Source organism: Panthera leo, chromosome A1, assembly GCF_018350215.1.
Source record: "Panthera leo isolate Ple1 chromosome A1, P.leo_Ple1_pat1.1, whole genome shotgun sequence".
In the NCBI taxonomy this organism is placed as follows: domain Eukaryota; kingdom Metazoa; phylum Chordata; class Mammalia; order Carnivora; family Felidae; genus Panthera; species Panthera leo.
The window spans coordinates 47738092-47752521 of NC_056679.1; positions in this window are offsets into that span (position 1 = coordinate 47738092).

The following is a 14430-nucleotide window of genomic DNA, read 5'->3' on the forward strand; positions in this document are numbered from 1 at the left end:
ACCCTGGTAATCCTCAAATCTTAACACAATGGTTCCTTGTAACCAACATTGTCTTTTATGACTTAATTGAACTACCCATTAGTTAGATGAGTCAGGACATAAAGGCATTACATAAATATGAAATATTATTACTATACCATAACCATTTGATTCCAGATGACTTACCTTAAAGAACAGTGTATTCACTTCCACTTTCCCATGACATTTAAGTCTTGGTTTATGAGATTCCCAGAATGGGATGTTCAAAAAATTTAGAACATAGAATTTAGTTGTCTATGTGATCTAGCTACCTCCCTGTTTATGTGCTATGTACATTGGTCAAAAATATAGTAGTCTTATATGATGTGAAATATTTTATCTTTGGTTATAGATGTGAGTTTCATAGTGATCACCACTGTTCTTTACTTTAAAAATCAATATTTCAGAGGTGCCTAGTTGGCTCAGTTGGTTAAGCGTCCAACTCTTGATTTTGGCTCAGGGCATGATCTCATCGTTTGTGGGATCAAGCCCTGTGTTGAGCTCTGGGCTGACAGCATGCAGCCTGCTTGGGATTCTCTCTCTCCTTCTCTCTGCCCTTCCCCCGCTCTCCGGTTCAGAGTAAACTAAGAACTCCAAGTTAGTGTTGCTTTTTTTGAAAATGTTGTGTGCACTTACAAGTTAAAGGGGTAGTTATAATCAAGCTTGGCTTTGATGTGCTGTTTTTCTTTTTTTCTTTTCTTTTCTTTTCTTTTTTATTTTGTATATGAAAATTTATTATCATGTTTTCGTCATCAAAACTTATGATCTTGGTCTTTCCTTCTTGCCTTTGTCTAAGGCCAAAAGAGAGACATTGCCTACTTTGACAACCTTAAAGTGAACTCCAGGAATATCACCAACAGTATGGCCTTTGCAACCAAATCCAGCAACCAGAACCTCATCATTTTCCTTGATAAAAATTCAAACAACCATAATTGGGCACAAAGCTTGTGATTTTTTTTTTTTTTTTTTTTTTTTTTTTTTTTTTTTTTGCCATTCTTGATCAGCTGGACCCTGACATACTTCCTGATGGCAGAATTTGGCTGTTTGGCCTTCAACACTTTTTCCAGATGTGCTGTTTTTCTAATAAGGGGGTATCATTAGTATTTTCAAAAATATAACCTCCCTGACTTCCTTTTGTTTAAATTGAATTTGCTTATAGCAACATGAAAGCTTTTTCTTCTTTTTTGAAATAGACAATGATCTAAATTTCTTTAAAGTGATAGACTTTATTTTTAAAAGCAATTTTAGGTTTTCAGAAAACTTGAGCACAAAGTACAGAGTTTCCATTATTTTCTCTCTCCTCTGTCCCTGAAGTTCCTCCTATTATTAACATTTTGCATTAGAGTGGTACATTTTTTACGAGTGATGAACCAATATTGATGTATCATTATTAATTAAAATTCAAAGTTTATATTAAGTTTCACTCTGTGTTATTCAGTTCTAATGGTTTTGACAAATGCCATGTAACCATTACAGTAATATATAGAATAATTTTCCTACCCTAAAAATCGCCTGTGCTTTGCCTATTCACCCTTCCTGCCCTTCCCCAAATGCCTCAATGGTTTCATTTTATTAAAAGTAGAATCATATTCTCTTAATAGCAACATAGAAGAATGCCAGAAACATTGCAAATACCAAATGGACATGTACACTCTATTATTCTCTATTATTTTCTATTATTATTTTCATCTTATTACTCTGAGTTCTCCTTTTGAACAATACATTGATAAATATGAATTTAATTAATTTCTCAAGAAGCTTATCAGTGAATTCTTTTCATCTATTTTTATCTCCAAATTCTCTGGAATAAGAAGAGCAATTTTCTTTCTTCCTTCCCTCCTTCTTTCATCAAAGGTGACAGAGAGGTACTGAATTGTCAACCGTGGTTGATGGTAAGTACAACCACCTCTCGCCTCCAAGTCATACACTCCCATCGGTAACACCATCTTCAGCAGCATCATCAACATTACCAAGAATCTTTATTAAGTACCTAAATGTGCACACTGCTGTTGGGCTTATCAGAAGGAACTACTTGACAGCCATTCTCTGGATCCTTGAGACTTGAGACTTGCCCAGAACTTGTCCTGCCTCCTAGAAGAGGCGCTGAGATTAGGGAAACCTTTCACTCGGCTTTGCCAAACAATCAGGCTTAGAGCCCTGAAGTGGATACCCTCTCTCTCAACATTGCTGCAATGTGTTGTAGAATTAAAACACATATAAAAGATGGCAGAGGCAGTATCTCTCCATTCTTGAGCAAAGGAACAGGAATTTCCCAGCTCTGTAGCAACTGAACTCCCTAAAGAATAGCTTGCTTAATTCATATGAATATTATATTACCTTCTTTGGCATTCATAGACGCCAACATGTCCTCTAGAGCATGGTACTTAATTGTTTTTCTTATTAGTTCAAAAATAAAACATGTTGGATACATTGCCATGGCTGCTTCTCTAATTAATAAAAAGACTGTGTTGAGTTTAAAAACAACGAACTCTTTTCATGTCCAAGTTACTTTTAGTAGCTATTATAAATTATTACCTCCTTCCACATCAGAGGTGTCTTATGACTAAAGGAGGAGACTGCCCCCATGATGCTCTTTAACAATGACTCTTATGTTTCTTTTGGTAAACTCATAATGTTAATTACACTCTGCAACAGATGGAGTGCCTTCCATCAAGGACCTCAATGCACCTTACAAATGTCATGAGTCATCAAAGCCCTTCTTTAATGGAGGTAAGTATCTGTGGTCACAATTTTATAGTTAAAGAAGCACAGAGAAGGTAAGTGTTTTTGTTTTTTTAAAGTGGAATATGTTTTAGTCAAAAGACTTAGTCATCATTTACGAAGGCAGAGACACTCAATGACTACTGAATGAAACTCAATGAATATAAATGAATGAAATGGTTCGTCAACAAGATTTGGCTATCCTGGCAATGAACACCTGGACCATAGTAATTATTTTGAAGAGTGATGAATAGATCAGAAAGGATTTACTGCTAATTAATCAGTCTTTACAATGATTGGTGGAGAAAATGGTGATTTAACCACCATAATAATATAGTAAATCTAGAAAATAGAAATGACCAAACATTTTAGTAACATTGATAAAGAAACATTGAAATTTAGAGCTAGAGGATTCTAGAGATTGTTTAGTCAATCACTTTAATATTTCAGATAGGAACAGTGAGATCCAGAAAGGCTAAAAGGGGCTTGCATCAAATTATTCAGCTTTTAAAACCTTAATTTAATTTCTTTATACTCCCTCCTCCTCCAGAAAGGGTTTGACTCAGTCACTCAGCTAGAATCAAGGTTCCTGACCTAAATTTATCCATGTTTCCACTAAATTCCATTTCATTTTATTTTATTTTATTTTGTTTTATTTTATTATTTATTTCCATTAAAAAAAACTTTCACAATTGTCCTTCTGCATTCTAACAATCATAAAATTATAGAATTTGAAAGTTCTAAGGAGGTCACTTTTGTCGATCTTCCTCTTTTAATTGGTGACGAATCTGATATTCAGAGAGTTTAAGGGAATCACTCAGGTTGTGTGGTGAGTTACTGGCAAACAACTGGAATCTCTATTCCCTCTTCTTTCACTACTTCAGAATCTGGAATTTAATCTATAATCAAGATCCCAGTAACCCCAAACACCAATATAATTTCATCTTAATTTTTTTGAAATCCTCTTTTACTAAAGACAAGTGAAAAGTAAACCAGCTAATATTAGGGATTAAAAAAAAAATGTCCAGAGCATGTCATTAGGTCAATAGTAATTAAGATTCCACCCATTTATTTGATATCTTCTGAACTTGTGAATCCAGACAATGATGACTATACTTATCATAAAGGCCCAGGTACTAACGATCCCAAAGTGCTTGCTGAATTTTCAAAGATTGAACCATCTCCATCAAGGAGGTTGTATATTTTTGTTCATGATAAAAATTGACAGCCATAGGTAAAATGATGGTAGTCTTGATCGGAACATCTAAGTAAAACAACACATTGATTCTTAACCATCATTGACAATTAATAATTTCTAGCATTTTTAGGTGTTGAAGTTTGCATCATCCCTGTCTACAGCAGTAATTCTTTAATTAAATGGAAATGTCAAATAAAACAGAAGACTGCTCACGTGAGTTTTCAAGATGGACTTTTCTCTTATTTTACATAGGCTTCCTTCTGTAAAAGTTGTCACACAAATTGTACACTTTGGATTAACTTGCCTATATATATATTTTTTTAATTCTAAAATGAAAGTATTCATATGGAAGAAATCTTGCAATATAACAATTACTTTCCATTTGTATGATGGTTTTAAGTGGAGTTGATAAAGACCTTCTATTATTGAGATGGGAAAGGTGGGGACAGGGTGGGGGTGGGGTGCTGAGGGGAGTGATCAAAATCTTCCCTTGTGCCACAGTTACCAAATCCTCAAGTGCTCCTGCTGTGTCCTTAGCTTTCTTGGTAGATATAGCAGACCTAGGGAGGTTTGTATTGAGCTCTAATTCTGCAAATACTCACCTCTAGACTTATTTGCTATTACTGATAATTATTCTGCTGCCTTTATAGCTTGTTTTCTTGACACACATGAGCTCACCATAGGAAAATGATTCTCTGCTATTATTTGTATAGGAAATTAACCAAGGAGTTCCCCCATTAGTCTATCTCTCTGTGTATGCTAGGGTCTTTGAAAGGCTGTAAGTGGAATTTGTACTGTGAATTGAATGTTAATAAGATAAGGATGGGACGCCTGACTGGCTTAGTCGAAGGAGCATGTGGCTCTTGATCTCGGGGCTGTGAGTTCTATCCCCACGTTGGGTGTAGAGATTACTTAAAAATAAAATCTTTAAAAAAATAAGGTGAGGATAAGAAACAAGTTTATCCTTTCCTTTAGAGCCCCCAACTGCCCTGTGAGCAGGAACATCCTCTCACGACAGGCACAATGTCCCACTTCTACACCCGGTTCTCCGTGAATACGTCATGACAACTTCAAGAGACCCTTTCAAGACAGTTTGAATTTTCTAAGCAAATCACTCAAGAAATTAGCACCTTCTACTTCAGTTAAATGCTCTGTTTTATTAGGAGAGCTCTGAAAGTTTAACATGCTGCTCTTCTTTTTACCGTCTTTTTCAAGAATAGTAAAGGGTTAGCAATGGTATTTAGTACAAGAAGCAAAGCATTTCAAGTTCTTTAAATAAATACATCAATAATCTCTTTTATTCTTGTATTTTATAAGTACAAATGCTTATTTTTATAGATTGTCCTTTTGTTCAGCTCTTCCCTTCCTTTCCTTGTCTAGGCTCTTAACTTCAATGTAGAAGAGACAAGGGATCTATAAAAAAATATTCTAGGTTTATATGTAAATGATGACCAGACAGAGAACACTCAGATGGGAAAGTTGAGACTCTGCAATTTTTTTTTTTATTCTTCCCTAGAGCTGATTGATAGGGAAACCTAGGGGCAAAGTTCTAATCCATGGTTATCACATTCTGTGCTATTAACTCTTCCACCATCTGAAATACCAAAGTGTTTAATAGCAGCTGAAATGGAATCCACATCACATCTTTTCAAATTAAATAAATGGCTTGAATTATTAGCTTCATTTGTTAGAGAAAGAAATAAGGATTTCCCTGTATTACCTGAACCCCAAAGCATTGGCCATATAACTAGTAACTGAACGTCTAACTTCAAGTTCTGGCTCTAAGAATTTGAATTCCGGTCAGTTCAACAAACAGGTAAGGAGTTTTCAGCAATGTGCCATGCACAAGGCCATTTAAAAATTGTCATATGAGGGAAAAAGAGAATCAGAATGAAATCAAGGTGAGTTTTCAGGCCACTGATTTTGGCTTTTAAAATTGTGACTGTTGAGAATTATATACTTTTCAATGTAGTCTGTTCTGTAGTCAGGAAAAGAAAAAATGAAGAGAGAAATGTGGTGCCCAGTGAATACTCAGGTATAGGAGTGGAGTGAATAATTGGTAACTAAATTATTTCAAACTGATTGAAATACAAATTTACTTTTATGTAACAGAAATTTAAAAATTTACGTGCCAAAACTCCCGGATATTACTGTAATTTCTAAGAGCCATGTCTATCAATAATAATAACTGAATCTTTATCATATACAAAGCATGGTCCCAGGTGCTGAGAGGATCCAGAAATAAGAATCCAAGAGGCTTATTCCGAGCAGTGTTCACCACTAGGTGCTAACATGGAATGCGTGCTGATATAGAGTCATGACTTTTGTTTTACCAATGACAAAAGTCTTATGTCATTTGTCTGCATTATCCATTCAACAGCCTTAGTTTATATAACCTCCCACTTTCAATAGAATCTACAGAACTTTCCTATTGACTATTTTTTACTGTATCTTCTTAACATCCTTGTAATCAAAGTAATGCGGTTATTATTATCCTTATTTAATGGACAACAAACTGAAGTTATTTAGAAATGAAGTCAATTGTTCAAGGTCAAGCAAAGTCGCCTGACTGCCCCTTTCATTTTTCACTAAACTTTCCTGCCTGAAGGATACTTGAGCTTTCTCAAGAAAAGTTGGAAGACACTTAATAATTTTTTTCAATAAAACTTTTTCTAATTAAAATATTTTACTATAATACCATACAAAGAAAGGAAGGGAAGAAAAACACCTCTCATCCCACTCACCCAGGTTGTTTTTGTAGATAATTTTCTATGCTCGTATAGCGTTTAAAAAATGAGATTGTATTACAAGAACTGTTTTGTGTCCAATTAATGTTGAATGATTGTCTTACTAACTGTGAGAATGAACTATAAAAGAATTTTTCCCCTCTTTGTAGCTTGTAGTCTCTGCCTTCCATCATTTACTTAGTATATTTCTTACTTACTAAATGAGGTTCAGTTGTTTGGAGGTAAAATCCATACCTGGTTCACCTTTATTTTTAAACTCCTTAGCACTTAGCACTGTATACTGATTAGAGTGTGTATACTCAAACATTTGTTAATGAATGAATGGTTACTTCCACTGGGGAAAATACAACACCAAGGCATCAGTGACAGTAAATTCTCTGCTCACTGAGCTCCCTGATGTCTGTGGCTGGGTCTTTTCTAACGCTAGCAGCGTAGATGGTAACTGAAAGCCTAACTTGAAATTCTGGGTCTCATATTTCTAATGTCTACTTCAGTATCTACCTGGTTCCACACAGGCACTCTGTAAGTGTTTGTGGGATGAAGAGAGCAAGGAAAGGAGGAATGGGAAGGACAGTAGCGTATGCTAATGCTACTCAATTGTTACATCCTGTTTAAGGACTGGGGAGCCTGGGTGGCTCAGTCGGTTAAGCGTCCGACTTCAGCTCAGGTCACGATCTCATGGTCCGTGAGTTCGAGCCCCGCGTCGGGCTCTGTGCTGCCGGATCGGAGCCTGGAGCCTGCTTGGGATTCTGTCTCTCTCTCTCTCTCTCTCTCTCTCTCTGCTCCTCCCCCGTTCATGCTCTCTCTCTGTCTCAAAAATAAACATTAAAAAAAAGAAAAGAGCCATGGACCACTCAAAATGCTTTATCGGGATCATTTCGTTTACTTCTATGAGGTAGATCCAATCAGTTTCCCCATTGACAAAAGACAAAGCACAGAGAGAGAAAGTGATTTGCCCAAGCTCACACAGCTGATAACTGGTAGACAACAGGATTTAAATTCAGTGTTCTTTATCACGGAATTATACTGCCTCTCGATAGAACCACATGGAGTTTCAGTACAGCACAGGAGGGAAGGAGGAAAGAATGGTTACTAGCAGAGCATCAGTGATAGCCGATATATGATAGTGGTAGAAGCACTAGAGAAAGATCCAAAAGTCTTACGTCTCAATAATAATCTTTCCTGATTCATTTAACTTCATCTAATATCTCTGGATTCCCTATTCTAATCTGCTAAATGGGTATAATCATCCTAGAACCGATTTACTCAAAGTTGTTAATTTATGTAAACACAATTTCCACTGAGTGAAGTATAAAATCCTGGTACTATGTTAGCTGAATATTCTGATAGCCCTTATATACATGGCACAGTGCATGTAATTAATCTGTTATGCTCAACACATCTTCACGTAGCAAGTAAAATTGACCTTATTTGACTCAATAGAAGCACTAAAATGAGCAGTAATAGACTATACATTCTTGGCAAAGGCAGTTTGATAAAATACACACATCTTAAATATTATAGACTTTCCATAAAATTTTTACAATGGAGCATGGATGGAGTCTCAGCTTAGTGCATGATGCATTGGGCCTTACCCAACCACCTTCCAACACAATGGTGGGGAAGAGGGTGGGAGGGGGTAAATGTCTAATCAGAGGAAAGAGCTCCACCTACTGATCAACAATTCCACTTCCTCCCACAGCCTTGGAAATTCATCTAATCTGCACCTTTCGGAGCACAGTTACCGCTACCCCCACCCCACACACAGGCAAACATAGAAACCCTGTCATTTATTGAGCATTTATTACTTGACAGACAATTGACAGTTATTTCCATTAGTTCTAAAGGCAACCTTAGCAGGAGTAGTCAACGGCAGACCTGAACCCAGATCACCTGCGCTCAGAGCCTGAGTCTGCCATTTTCTAGGTATGTGGCCTTGGGCAATTCACTTTAGCTCCCTGGGCCTCCATGTCCCCGTCTGTGAAATAAGGTCTATAATAACATCTATCTCATTGGGTTGTTACGAGGATGAAACGAATCAATGTTTTTGAAGAGTTTACAAAAATGCTTGACATATAGTAGGTACTTGTGAGATAGATTTCAAGAAGGAAAGAAGGGTTGAGGAGGCTGAAGTTTATAGAAGTTTGTCACAGAACTCTTCCAGAGGAGCTGAACACAGACTCTCTGACCCTCAATGTGCTCTTAAGCACTATGCTATGTATCTTCTTAATATGAGATATATCATCAAAATATAACCTAAAGGAACTAAGGAGGACATGCATTTGGGATCTTGTTCACTGATGGCGACTTTCTATTTTAATTAAGTTTCACCTTTTCCATATTAGTTCTCCATTCTTATCTTGGATTCCTAATCGGTGCCCAAACCCCCAGATTCATCCAATTGTTACTATAAGAATTTTCATGAAAACTAGCAATAATTCCCTCAGATTATTACGGTCACAGAACGTTTCTCATTCTATTTTTCTGGTAATTTTGAGGGCTTTTCCTAAACATCTCCTTGCTATTGCTTACAAATTTCTTATTTCAAGGTTCTGTCTCAACCTGATTGTTAAAACCACTATCCAACTTCTAATATAAAGGCCTGCAGCAGTAATGATCATGTGTTCACTATATTGAAGCTGCTTGTAGGAATGCTCATGAGGATCATAAAGGAAAGACTTCGTGTTTTTTATAAACTTGAATTAGTGCCGCTAAGGCAGTAACTTCAGACTTGCTGGAAGAATTTGGAATTTGGGTTGAACAGTAGGATTTTGATGACTCCTAACTGAGGTAAATAGGCTAAAGGTGGAGGGAAATATTAGACAAAAGTTCTGAGCATCAGCAACCCCAAAATGAAGATGAATAAGAGACAGATCCATAGGAAGACTGGTAGCCTATGGTTTCTTTTCCTTCCTGCATCAATTAGAAGGTATAGTCATGATAAAATGATATGTGAGATGGGATAAAATATTTATTTGAGAATATTTTCCCAAAAATAATTAATTGGGGTGACTATTGGTAATTTTTCACACCATTTTAAGCATGGTTGGATCTCTTTATGTTTTACATGGGATTTACAAAGTTTATTAAGCACCCAGGGGGAAACAAAGATAATTAAAATGTTGGGAAATAGAATAGATGAAGAAAAAACAAAGGACTGCGGGGAATGTAATCTTGGGGAAAAGCAATTAGGGATAACATAAGGGTTTTCACGTCTATGGATTGCTATTTGTTAAAAAACCAAGTTATTTGTTCCCTATTTCAATAGAGATCAGAAATAGAAATGGACTTGTCGCAAGAAAGCTTATGTTTACACACAATAAAGAACTTCTTGATTAAACTCTAGAACTTATGAGGGAGGAAAATTGTGGGTCTTTGCTTTAGGAAATCTTTAAGAATTGAAAAGGTAAGCCTTGGGTAATCTCATGTGGTGTTGGGTTGAAGCAGAAGGCTTAACTGGAATTTCTTTAGGTATCTTCTAGTACTTGAATGTCATGATTGCATAAATAAGAATGCATCCACAAAGCAGGAAGAGAAGTAGACAGAACAATCAGGCGTGACCCACTTAGCAATACAGTTGTTATTCCTGAACAAAGATTTTGGAAATCTCTGTTTTGAATTAGAGTTACAATAGCCAAAACCTTGTGACCACCTTGGAAGATTCTGGTTGGGCATTCATTTTTTTTTTTTTTTTTTTTTTTTTTAGCTTTATGGGTAGGGTTACCTTGAGTAACAAAGGACATAATTGGACAAAGGACATTTGTGTGGAAACTTGTGACGTGTGTGTGTGTGTGTGTGTGTGTATCTAAAAACAGTTCATGTTGTAATAAATATAATATCTTAAATAAATTTGTCTGAGACAGACACAATTTAGTCAGGTACTTTTTGGTAGTTTTCTAGTGATAGATCCTGGACTGAAATTAAAGGCTGATGTCTAAATCTGGAGGTGATGGTGAGATGTCCCCCAAGATTTTGGAAATTAGGTTGTCCCTTTTTTTAAGGTTAACTTAAAAAAATTGAAGTTAAAAAATTCTTGCACAATGGCTATGATTAGCCATTTAATATGGTAAATGGAGAATTTAGGAACAATTGACACTTGAATCAAGGTAAACTGAAGAAGAAATATCAGCAAGGAGAACTAGAATGTAGTTCTAACTTTATAAGAAACTTAGACATTTACTTCTTATCCTGTCCTGGAGAAAACCTCTGTGAATATGACAAGACTCATCAACTATGGAAGCTTTGAAAAGGCCAAGTCACAGAAGCCAAAATTATCAGGGGAGACTTGGTAAGACTCTCTTCTATTGGCTGAATGTCTTACACTACTTAAGGTTCTCTTAGTCCTCACGTTCTGATTCCATCCACACTCACCAAGATGATTTGGCTTTCCACACCACTTGACTGTGGGAGATAGTGTATTGATCTGCCAACTCAATCATTCTAACCTTTTTGACAGTTAAATTTTTCATTGTAAATGACTTATAGATCAGTCCCTGTGAGCTGAATTAATGTAAATCTACTCAGGAGAGATGGTTCACCATTGGCATGCTGATATTAGTGGTCCGAATCTGAATCTATAGGTTTCATATCCCGTTCTATTCACCAAGGCAAATGCCAACATTCAGGGGTTTGATTAGCCTCTCTCTCTCTCTCTCTCTTTCTCTCATTACTTGCCTTCCTCAAGCTGAAAAGAAAATATGATTTAAAAATATTTTCACACAAGTGACTCTTCTCCAGCTCATACACATGAGAACTCCCTCACTAGTCCTAGAGAGCGGAAGTGAGAAGACCAAGTTAAGACTCAGGAGAAAGAGGAGAGACTCTCAGGCTGTCCAGCAAGAAGAATAATTCTTATGCCACAAGTGAGTGAAAAATGACTCACAAGGTCAGCAGCCACACTTATCAGAGACTTTGTGCCTCAATGATTTTGAAATATAACAGCCCTGGTGTTTACTGCGACATATATTAGCAGTTTAGGAATGGCTTTGTCTAGATAACTGGGATCTCTATGGTGCCATACATCATAAAATTCTATAGACATACGTGCATTGGCTTCAGATGGTAATGGGTTTCCTGACTCTTGCACAAGCACTCTAGTGGATCTCGCTACCACACCAACTTCAGTTGTGACCTTATCAGATTTCATAGGCTAACTAGGCTTTGGCTCGGGCACTTTGTGAATGGCAGTGGTCCAAGAAAAACCAGGTGCTACAGGAAGTGGAATTGGTGATTCAGTCAGGTGCATTCTTTCTTATGATTCAGGCTGACCCACTAACTCATCATTGTGAGTGGGCACTCTGCTTTCAGGGGTGCTTATGAATAAGATGTATAGTAAAGGTCTTAATCACTTTTGCTGACTGAAGAGCTTTCACAGAGATTACTCTATGTAATGCCTTCAGAATTTCAAAATGGAGGAATCAATTCTATTGTGGTAATAACTGTTATTGCTAATACCATTTTAGGTATGCTATATGTTCTACTTCCTATCTTTACTCAGTATTGAAATGTAGAATATATTATTACATACTAAAGCATTTTGCTCAGAGGTACTTTTGCACGTGGCAGTGGGTAGAATGTATTTCTTCTTCTTTTGTTTTTAATTTGTCAAATCTGTGGACTTTAAAGCAATACTTAAAAGTAAGGTTACGTGTTCATTTCATTTGTTTACGCTCTTTCTTTAGAACTTAAAAAGGACTCTGAAGTAGAAGCAAACAAATTAGTAAATAAGAAAATGGAAGCAAGAAGAAAATACAGCTGAGAATGTATGGCAGGAGAGGAGTGAGCAAACATATATTAAAATATCTAAAGCACATATTATTGCTAACCTATAAAATACAATTATAACTAACTATTCTCGCCTAACTCAGAATAATGATTTAGGTCTTTCGCTTTGCTGTGAGACAGATCCGAGTTTACATCTGAACTCTGCCATATACTAGCTATATCATTTTGGGCACGTTACTTGATGATATAGACTATAAAATGGAGATAAGAATAGTATCTTCTTCAAAGACTTATTAATAAGTATTAAAGAAGATAGTCCATGTAACATATTTAGCATGATGTTTGGTACATAGTAAAGTCTATCCAATGGTAACTTTTTATTATGATAATAATTATTATATTAATTCCCATAAATTGATGATTGGATGGAGAAGTTCCCAGTTGCCTTTTTTTTCTTAACAGCTTTACTGAGATTCAGCTGCTTTTTAAAAACACGTATGCTTTTGAAGATTAGAAGAAGCATGAATCCAGCAAGCCATGAAGCATATGACATCATTCAAATCCATTTTTTCCTAAGCACAGAGCAGGATCTCTCAATGACACCCCCAGTCAGCTCCTTCAGGGCTGTAATGAGGTTCTTGCTGTATTTCAGCCGTGCCTTCTCCTTGTCACTTTCAACTTTTCAAGGCTACATCTGTGATACCTAAAGGTTTTGATGGCCAATAGAGGGATCTGTTAACAAGATATTCATTAATTTTATAAACAGTTGAAGTTTGCAGAGACTGTAGTTTTTTGGTGCGTCTTCATTTTGAAGTGACTTGAAGATCTACTTATCTTGGCTGCCCCTCATTGTGCATGACCTGGAGAAAATGGAATCTTCCCAGGGCTTTGGCAAATACCTTGTATAACCTGCGCAGATCCTCACCTAATCCTTCCGTCTCTTCTTCCTTCTTGAGGAGCTGTCCCTGATTCTCTGCCATAGGCACAACCACCTACTTATTGAGAGTGAAGCTTTGATCCTGAAATACAAGCATTATCATAATGAAGCTGAAGCTGCCTTGGGCAAGATCACAGCTCACTATGAATTTGGGGAAATAAAAATCTGCCAAGGAAGGTAAAACCAAGGCGGCAGGGGCTGGTTGTGGAAAATGAGGGGACCTCACTTTCCTTTCTAAAAATGTTTTATGACATTAGGGAAAAAGATCTAATTCTAGGTATTGTTTATTTCTTGAGGGCATCTACTATAAGGAAAATAAATCATCTGCCAAAAGTTTCTTTTCAGACACCCCATATTTTTTTTCAACATTTCTTTTTATCTTTTTCTTTTTCTTTTCCTTTCTTTTTAATTTTTGAGACAGAGAGAGAGAGCACGAGTTGTGGAAGGATAGAGAGAGAGGGAGACACAGAATCAGAAGTAGGCTCCAGGCTCAGAGCTGTCAGCACAGAGTCCAACGAGGGGCTTGAACCCACAAACCGCAAGATCATGACCTGAGCCAAAGTCGGACGCTCAGCTGACTGAGCAACCCAGGTGCTCCAACATTTCTTTTTAAAATATAGTGATAATGTTTACATATAATTCAGGTAAATTCAAGACTAGCAGAATTTTCCATCTGAAAATAGAGCAGCCATATTTGAGGTGATAAGCTTAAGTGTTCTAGAAATGAGCTCATCAAGCCCTCCTGTGCATTTCCCCAGCATCTTCTGTGAACCTTTGCCTTTAAACAGATATTCAATTAAGTAGAGTGGTTGAACTGCTAAAATAAAACCTCTGCACTGGGTGTATTTGTCCTTGTCAGTTCTTACCTGAGCAAATGCAGATCTTACATTTCAAACTTTTGTATAGTCTCTGAACTTGTTCTCTTCTCAAATTACTAAATATGATTATTTTGGTGAGCTCTGGAATCAGAGTGGGTTCAAGTCCCAGTTCAAGCACTTAGTTGTGTGCCTTAAAGCAGGCCATCTTGGGGCACCTGGGTGGCTCAGTTAAGCATTTGACTCTTGGTTTTGGCTCAGGTCATGATT